Source organism: Lygodium microphyllum, chromosome 23 (assembly GCF_053477565.2).
Source record: "Lygodium microphyllum isolate KBCC chromosome 23, Lygodium_microphyllum_v1.1.10, whole genome shotgun sequence".
NCBI classification, from domain to species: Eukaryota; Viridiplantae; Streptophyta; class Polypodiopsida; order Schizaeales; family Lygodiaceae; genus Lygodium; species Lygodium microphyllum.
The window spans coordinates 3,791,122-3,798,194 of NC_141157.1; positions in this window are offsets into that span (position 1 = coordinate 3,791,122).

The window sequence follows — 7,073 nt, forward strand, 5'->3', positions numbered from 1 at the left end:
CTATGTGAAGATTTCTTGTTCCTAGTGTTCTTTTCCTTATTGTGGTCACATAAAATATGAAAAACATGATTGTTGATGATACAAGATAGATTTTCTTATAGTAGATTCACCATTTTCTTGGTGCTCCTCTTGGGCTCTAGATGAGGAAAAAGTTTCGATAGCTACAGAAGCAGAAGACTCCATGCTATTGTGGACATAATGACCATGATACCATTTCTCTTGATATGCAAAACCTTTATAAGAAATGGATTAAGCAGAATAAGCCTTCCTTTAATAGTGGCTTTTACTATGCTAATCCATCCTTAAGAGAGGATGATGATGATGCATTGTGCCAACAACTACCAGTCCTACAACCCAAACAAAACTTCGAAGGTTTCTATTGTGTGACATTCATAGAGGCATCCTCGAAAGATGAATCCTTGAGTTAAGAGATAAATAACCCTTCTATAAGATTCGAAACAACTCTAATACCCTTTCAACATCCCAAGGAGTCAGTCCAGCCCTCATTAAAGGAGGAATTTGATTCTAGTGGAGCATCAAAAGATGAGATCACTCCCTTGAAGGAGTCGGATTTGTACCGAGAAGCAGTCTATGGGACATTCATCTGTGAAGTGGATGATGAAAATAAATTAAACTTCATGGATCTAGATGGTACTAGAACGTCACCTGAAGGTGGGTATGAATCTTTCAAAAGAGGAGCTATCAATCTTACATGACCTTCTGAAGGAGAACTTGGACATGTTTGCATGGCCCTACAAAGATCTAAACGGGATTGATCCCACAGTGTGTCAATATCACATAAACCTAGAGCTTGATGCCAAGCCTGTGAGGCAAAGACAGAGGCACATGAATCCAAATTACTTTGCCCTTGTGAAAGTCAAATTATTGAAGCTCCTTGAAGCTAAGTTTATCCCACAGTGTGTCAATACCACATCAACCTAGAGCTTGATGCCAAGCCTGTGAGGCAAAGACAGAGGCACATGAAACTAAAGGGGATTGATCCCACAGTGTGTCAATACCACATCAACCTAGAGCTTGATGCCCAGCCTGTGAGGCAAAGACAGAGGCACATGAATCCAAATTACTTTGCCCTCGTGAAAGTCAAATTATTGAAGCTCCTTGAAGCTAAGTTTATCAATCCAGTGGCTAATAATGAATGGGTTTCACCCATTGTGGTAGTAGCCAAGAAGAATGAAAAGCTGCAAATATATATGGACTTTTGAAAGTTGAACTCCAAGACTAAGAAATATCATTTTCCTATCCCCTTCATAGATCAATTGTTAGACACAGTAGCTGGCCATGAACTCTATTCCCTCTTAGATGGATTTAGTGGGTATAACCAATTCCAGATCATAGAAGAAGATCAACCCAAAACAACCTTTACAACAGAATAGGGAACCAATGCTTCCAAGGGGATGCCTTTTGGGATCTATCTTAACGCTCGTGGTACCTTCCAATGAGTGATAATGGTCGTATTTCAAAACCATCCATATGATTTCATTGAGGTGTGGCTAGATGACTTTTGTGTCTATAGTCTAATCTGTGAGCATTGGGGACACCTAGAGCAGTGCTTTCACAGATGTCGAGAGTATGGGATCTCTCTCAACCCTGAGAAATGCGTCTTCAAAGTCTCTTTAGAGTTCTTTTGGGCCACATTGTCTCTGCACAAGGGATAACAACAAACCCTACCAAGATTGAGAAGATTGCAGCCTTAACAGTGCCAACTAACCTCAAATAATTGAGAGGATTCCTTGGCCATGTGGGTTATTATAGAAGGTTCATTGTACACTTTGCAACAAAGGTAGCCCCTTTGCTTTAGCTCCAGAGAAAAGATGCAGAGTGTATGTGGACCACTAATTGTGACATTCAACACTCTAAAGGAGTGTTTAATTGAATAACCCATCCTGCAACTTCTTGATAGGACGAAGAAGTTCCATGTGCACATTGATGCATCAGTTGAAGGCCTAGGCATAGTTTTATGCCAAAAAGACTTCTCAAAGTTGGATCAACCTATCTATTATGCAAGCTGAAAAGTAATCGACAGAGAAAGAAACTATACAGTGACAGAACTTGAATGCTTGGCAATGGTGACTTTCAACACATTTCAAATTCTATATGGATCATGCGGCTCTATCCTTCTTGATGAACAAAGCAGATGTGAAGGGAAGAATGATAAGATGGCTCTTTCTATTCCAGGAGTTCAACTTTGAAGTGGTTATCAAACCTCATTGCTTCCATGTCCTGGCTGATCTTCTATCACCACGGATTCGTTAGAGTGATGAAGAGTAGGATGACCTAGACCTCCCTGATGCTTCTCTTTTTCTAGTTGAAACTATAACTCCATGGTATGCAGACATAACCAACCTCTTGGAAATGCAACAATATCCTCCTGGTATCTCTAGCCATCGTAAGAAGAAGAAGCTTATGTTGGAATCACCCCCCTACACCCTGTTAGTAGGTGGCACTTTGTACAAGAAAGACAAAGATGAAGTACTGAGAAGATGTGTTGCAGGAGACAAGATTGAAATCGTTCAGAAAGCATATCATGACGAGCCTTATGGAGGTTACTTCGCAGGAGAAGTGACAACTGGAAAGGCCTTGCTTGCAAGATATTGGTGGCTGACCCTTCATAAAGATACTTATGACTATTGCAAACGTTGTGATGCTTGTCAGAGGATTGGAAAGCCTACCAAAACCAACAATATGCCACTACAACCCATCGTTCCCCTAAAGCCATTCGAGAAGTGAAAAATTGACTTTGTAGGCCCCATTGATCTGCCAACCAGAAGGAAGCAGAATAGATACATTTTAGTTTGTACAGACTACGTGACAAAGTGGTGTGAAGCCAAAGCTCTGAAGTGGGATGATGGTAACAGTGTGGCCATGTTCTTATATGAGAACATCATCACCCATTTTGGCAGTCCCCTAGAGCTAGTTAGTATTTATTTTCTCAACAAGATTATGGAAGAATTGACAGAGTTGTATAAGATCCGCCATCGCAAGTCCACACCCTACTACCCCAAACCCAATGGCCAAGTTGAAGTTACTAATTGCATCCTCTGCTCGACTCTAACAATGACGATTGCTACACATCACCGTGATTGGGACGATCGACTTATAGAAGTCTAGGCATATCGAACCTCCTATAAGAATGCTACAGGATAGACCCCTTTCTAGTTGGTGTGTGGCACAAAAGCAATCTTCCTTATTGAATTGGAGTTGCCCTCTCTAGGTGTGGCTATCAAAGAGCGCTTGGGGGATGGCAAGTCTTTGCAGCACCATCTCCTACACTTGGAATGTCTGACTCATAAGATGGCCCTATAGTGCATGGAAGCCACATAAGCTCGAAGAAAGGCCTATCATGACAGCTTCATCAAGTAAAATGAGTTGAAGGAAGGTGATTTAGTCTTGGCTTATGACTCGAGGTTTGACAAGTTTTCAAGAAAGCTTCAATGATGGATGGGCCCTTATAAGGTACTTGATGTCAACCCTAATGGCTTTGTCCAAGTGCAAACAATCAATGCTTCTAATGATCCCTTCCTAATTTATTCATCCTAACTAGATGAGGATGTGAGTATGGCCTATCCTCTGTATTTATCAATAGAGCATGAGGAGACAAAGGGTGGGATGAGTGACCAGTCCTTGCCCTTTACATTCAAATGAGAGGTGAGATATGTGAATGGAGTGTTGCATGCATGGGATGGGCCTCTCAATGCACCAAGCACAAATTGTTCCTATACACAGAACTATAAGGCTCCATGTCCTTCCTTCTCACATCGTATGCTAGCACAGAGCGGGATGCACTATTGCACCATCAATTACGCACAAGGCATATAACTTTCGCACAAGTGGTAGTGAGGCTTGCATTAATGGGTGTGAGGAACGGGTTTCCCTCCTGTAATCATCAACATAGCATGAGATAGAGGGGGGGCTAGATTTCCCTTTAATCAATTGAAAGATGAGGTTTGAGGGACATTGCGACAATTGGAGTCAGGTACATTCTTGCTTCCCTATGCACATAAGGGATGAATCTCATCCATCACCAGACACACCTCATTCTGTTTGGTACACTACACTATAAGGCTCCTTGGCCTTTCCTTCTTACACCTATGCCAAATGGGTTGGGACGCACTAATGCACCATCAACTATGGACTTTAGTATACACCCTCTGAACCATCCCTCTTGTCAATTTTCGAACAACTGTAAGATACATGCCTCAATTATTCTCTTTGAGTGACATGAGCCATGGGGCGAGTGACTAATCTATCATTTTAACATGAGTGAATGTCAAACTTGAGTGTTGTATACCTCACAATTGACAATTTAATCAACGCTTCATTCACAAGTGCTACCTCTCCCCTGGGTACTGCTACATGCTCCCTGCCATGACGGACGAGTGTGATATGGTGAGTCATGGTACCTCCTGTTTGTCTTTATCCTTTGTTTTGTCACTTCTCCATGTGAACACATTCTATGTTCAATGAAATTGAAATGTGACCTTACAACCCTATTTTTCCCTTCAAAGTGGCCACTTTTTCTTTTTACGGCCCCCTGTTTCGAGCCACAATTCTTAAGTTATTAATTTTTAAAGAATTTTTTATAAATTTGATGTGTTTTCATGTGAACGTGCATTTTTCACTTTGAAACAAAGATTTGATGTGACAATCCCAAACTACACCTTCCCCTTTACATTTTTCCTTTTTATTGCTTATCATTTTGATACACAGTTTGTCCTTTTTTTTTGTGTTTTCGAGTATTCTATTCTTCCTTTGTCTTTACCTATAGTGCTACTAGATGCACCTAAAGATGTAGATCTACTCCTTTTTTTGGCTCTTTTTTCATGTGAACCTTCCCTATTCACCTCAGAATTTGATTCTGATTAGATAGCCTTGTCCGACTTACTCCCTTGCACAACTTTTCTTTTTTCTCCATCATGTTTTGGTCCACCGATTTTGTGTTATTAATTTTTCTGTGTGTTCTCGTGCTCGTTTTTACTATTTTTTCTATGTGAACGCGCCTTTCTTGAACCAGAATCACATTCTGATTTGACAGTCCTATCTCCATCTCTTGAACATTTTTTCTTTTTGTTGCCCTCTATTCCAACTTATGAATTGTTGGGAATCAATTTTTATTTGGATATTCGAGTGTGTTTTTCCTATTTTTTCCATGGATCCTATTCTCGTTAGAACTATGTTTTGACATGACAAACCTGCCTGACTCGTAATTTCAGACAATTTTCCTTGTTTTCCCATTTCATTCGGGCTGATGAATTTTGTGCCATTAATTTTTGTGTGAATTTTGTGGTCGATTTTTCATATCTTTTCACATGAAATCCCCTTTTTTGTTGATAAACACGCTAGACTCGTGTCCATATCATTCCCCCCATCATCCTACTCAGTTTTCCTTTTTATGACATCTAGATCCGATGCTCGAATCACTTCGAATTAATTTTAATGGTTTAAATTTGTGTTTGTGCTCCTCGTGTATCGCATAACCGATCAATTTTTGCCTCAATCCACATGTGCGATCTTCGCAGTGTCACATGTTGACATTCAGATTTTTCAGTCGCACGTGGCTAGTCGTTCATGTTAGCGTAAGTCCCCCCCCCAGCACGCCTATGTTCATGCACGAGATGTGGGGGAGCTCTTTATTTATTAAAAGAAATAAAGAAAACCTCACTAACAACATTTGAAAAAGATAATTAAAAAACAAAAGATAAATAAATCCTTTCCCACCAGCCCAATCGACACCCTCTCTCTCTCTCTCTCTCTCTCTCTCTCTCTCTCTCTCTCTCTCTCTCTCTCTCTCTCTCTCTCTCCCCCTTGCATCATACTCCCCTCCCTCCCCTTCTCCTTCCCTCTTCTTCTTCTCCATCTTCTCCTCCTCCACCTCCTTCCCCCCTCTTCTTCTCTCTCTTCTCCCTTCGCCTCCTCCCCCATCTCCTCCCTTCCCTCCCCCTCTTCTTCTCCTTCCACCTCCCTCCCACCTCCCCTCTTCTCCCCCCTTCTCCCTTCCTCTCACTCGCTCACATCGCCAAGCCCGCTGACCACAAAGGGACTGCCAAAGTCACCGTCACCACCTTGCTGTTGCCATGCTTGCCGTGGTCACTACCTCTCGTGTTGCCATCGTCGGCCGTTCGCCACCATAGCCACATTGTCACACCTCCTCCGTCCGCCACCTTGACCGTGCTATCGCCACCACGACCGATCGTCACTGATGCCACGCCCATGTCACAACCACTCCATGCAAGTGGTCGCTTACCCCTCGCTCTTCTTCTTCCTCCCATTGGCCACCCAACAACCCCCTCTGCCTACCCTTCCCCCCATGTGGGCGTTCGCCCACCCCCAAGGCCCTCCACAAACCCCTTGCTCGCCCACCCCACAAAAACAAGGCCCACCCCCCTTTCTGCCCAACCATTTTAAAAAATGCACCCACCCCCCCACCACCTTGATGTTGTCACAATCGCCGTGGTCACTACCTCCTATGTTGCCATCGTCAAGTATTCACCACCATAGCCACGTTGCCACACCTCCTCCGTCCGCTGCCTTGACCGTGCTGTCGCCACCATGACTGACCGTCACTGATGCCACGCCCATGTCACAACCACTCCATGCCAGTGGTCGCCTACCCCTCGCTCTCCTTATTCCTCCCATTGGCTAGCCAATAGCCCTCTCTGCCTACCCTCCCCCCCTGTGGGCACTCGCCCACCCCCAAGGCCCTCCACAACCCCCTTGCTCGCCCACCCCACAAAAACATGGCCCACCCCCCTCTCTACCCAACCATTAAAAAAAATGCACCCACCCCCCCTCCCCCACCTTCTATAAATGTAAACCCCCTCGCCCCATTATATGTATGTATGTATGTAAACAAGTATATTAACAAAAAAACACCCACAAAAAGACACATAAAAACAAAAAAAAGCACAACCTTTTTAAAAAAACACACGATTTAAAAAAACAAAAAAAAAATTCCCCCCTAACCCCACCCTTTTTTTTAACCTTTCCCCCATCTACTTTTCCTCTTCCAACGTGCGACTGCCTTTTCTATTGTGCCCCATTGCCATGTCCCCTTC